This window comes from Belonocnema kinseyi, chromosome 2 (genome assembly GCF_010883055.1).
Source record: "Belonocnema kinseyi isolate 2016_QV_RU_SX_M_011 chromosome 2, B_treatae_v1, whole genome shotgun sequence".
In the NCBI taxonomy this organism is placed as follows: domain Eukaryota; kingdom Metazoa; phylum Arthropoda; class Insecta; order Hymenoptera; family Cynipidae; genus Belonocnema; species Belonocnema kinseyi.
This window is the reverse complement of record NC_046658.1, coordinates 27159282-27162398: the sequence shown is the minus strand read 5'-3', so window position 1 is coordinate 27162398 and position 3117 is coordinate 27159282.

Sequence of the window (3117 nt, the reverse complement as noted above, 5' to 3'; positions counted from 1 at the left end):
ACTTTACAACCAAAACATATTTATAGTTCATAATTCAACAGAAAAATGTAATTTTTAATCAAAAAGTATAAATTTTCCATAAAACAATTTAATTTCTACAAATAAAGACGACCTTTTAACAAAACACATGATTTCTTAACTAAAAATGGTATTGATTGATTGTCAGTTTCAAAAATGTATTTTCAACGAAAGAGATGAACCTTCAAATGAAAAAAATAGACTATTATAATATAACATAATTATAAGATTATCATTATTAATATACGTATATATTTATATATATATATAATAGTATTAATATTTATATAATTTATATTTTATACATGAAATAAAATAACCTCAAAATATACGCATATCAAGAGGCGTGCGATCTATTCAAATTATGAGAATCGTCAGCATCGAAATCTGGAAATATTAAAATTCAAATCTCCTCAATTTATTTCAAAGCAGTTAGCTGTTAGCAGATAAATATATAAATAGAATCGACGAAGTGCTCCGACCGGCCATCGTGCATCTTCGAGTTTTCAAATTCAGAAGAGGAGAAATGGGTTGCGCGCGCAACTCAGTCATTTACAGCGTCTCCTACTATATTCACACGGACATAGCCCTGTCAGAGTATTGGACCGCATCTCGTTTCAGATCTGGGATCACTGGTCGGTTATTCAGCGTTTATTAGCCGATTGGCCAATTACTCGGCTAATCTACTGGGTCGGCTATTGGGCTACAACATGTATACAAGTAAGAGTTTTTCTTTCCTCCTCCTTTTTTCAATTGTGCCCTTTTTATTACTCTTTTGTCATGATTTATGAGTAAGATCAAATATTTGTAATTATTTAAAATAAATAAACATATAAATACCCATGATTCTGTCGATAATATCTCATCAGCAATTTATCTTTGTGAGTGATTCTGAAATAATTTACATAGATTATTTTATTTTGTGAACTTGAAAATGTAATCGATCCAAACAAACCCTTTTTTATATTTGATCTATTATAGTGAAATTTTTTTTTTTAATTTGAATTGAACAAATTTTTGGTTTTGAACATACAGTAGTTGTAATCTATCTAAATTTTGAGAATGTCATTGGGATTATTTTTTTAAAATTGCCCGCTTTGCGGCTAGACTCTCATCGCGCGCTCGGCTCGCTGCTATCGCAAGTTTGATAATGAATTACTTGATCAACTTTATCATCATATATAATATTCTGTTGTTAAATAATAAAAGAATACGTAATTAAGTATAGTTGGATATTAAGTTTCACAAGGCTCTGTAGGCTTCGAGGTACATATTCTCACCGAGATATTTGCGCTGCGCCCTCGATTTTTGACTGAAATTTTGTAAATCTATATTTTCTCAACTACCTTAAAATAAATAAAAAAAACTACAATAATTTTTCATACATTTTTCTCTATCTCGCGTTGTTATGCTACGAATAGGATTTTGGTTTTCATATTATTTTTTATGGATAAAGCAAAATAGCCTAAAAGTTTTCTTTTAGATTAGAAAGGTTTTTCAAAAGCTTTGAAGTCTTTTTTAAAAGATTTTTGTATATTTTGCATCGTTTAGTTCAAAATTTGAATATTGAGGTGTCATGTTTCGGGTAATTGTAATACTTTCTCAATCATAAGTGATGAGAATTTAATAAATTATTACAAATTTGTACCTCTTTTTTGGGTGAATAACTTTTCTATACATTTTTTTCGTACGTTTTGTCGTTTTCCACAAATTTCTCATTTTTAGTTTTTAAGTCATTTTTGGGATTAAAACCGAAACTACGTGCCCTATCAAAAAGTTATGCATAACAAATTTGTTGCTCTTTTTCGGGTAAACAATTTTTGTTCAATATTTTTCTTTTATTCGTATCTTGTTTCGTTTTTGCACAAATTTTTATTTATTTTTTATTTTCAACATTATTATTCACAAATAAAACAGAAAGCATGTATCATATTAAGAAGTGATTATTAAACAATTTGTAGATCTTTTTTTAGATTACAATTTATGTTGATTCATCTTTTTTGTATCTTGCATCGTTTTACCACAAAATGAAATAAAAACGTGGTCTCAAAAATGTTCAAAATGCGCTTACTTTTTGAATTTATATCTACAATGGCGGGTTAACGAAGTAGTCCTTTCTTTTAGGACCTAAAAAAAGTATGCCAAAGATCGATCTGACCCTTTCATTTTTTCGATAGTTATCGTATTTACGGACGGACAGACAGACAGACGTCATCGTAAAAAATTTGTGATTGTGGTTTCACATTTCGGACAATTCTAATACTTTCTTAATCAGGAATGATGAGAATGTAAAAATAATTCAATTTTTTTCGAGTTTTTTTTTATTGTATGTTTCTCCTGGGTCAGATCACACATTGTTTTTTTCTTACTCATGCCGATTATTTGAAAAAGGACTTGGAAATTTTAAGAACTTCTTTTAAAATTTTCAGTTTTGAATATTTTTTTTATTTTTCCGAATATGCAGAATTACAATTAGACGTAGCTATATAGTGAGATAGTTAATTTTAACTTTGTATTAGTAGGGTAGGTTGGGGCGAGATGAGCATAGTTATCCTTTTCACGTCAGTAATTAAAATCTGCTAATTCATTGTTTGGAAGTAAAATGGTATATATATTCTACAAAAATTTTTAATTATAATTTTGCCAAGATAAAAGTAACTAAAAAGTATATGTGGAATTAGAAACGAAAATAAAGAGCTAGTGTACTTGGCTCATATCGCCTCATGTCTGAGGCGGGATGAGCCAGGCACTGGGGCAGAATGGGCCACTTAATTAGATGACTTATAACATATTACTTATAAGTAAGAGTATTGTTAAGTTGGTGTATTATAAAACGAAAACATATCTTACACATATTTTCCAAAATGGAAGTAAAAATTTTAAGTATTTAACGTTAAAATCATGCAATCTTTAACCATCACCTTTGCCTAGCTGAAACTACAAAGAGTAAATAGAAAACCGATTTATGCCCACATATCGTTTAATAATTGGATTACAGAAATAAATAAAGCAATTTTTCGATTTACCCATGTACACTGAAACCCTGTTTAAGTTTACGCCCGGATAAGTTCACTCTCGTTTAGTTCACGCGTTGCTTTT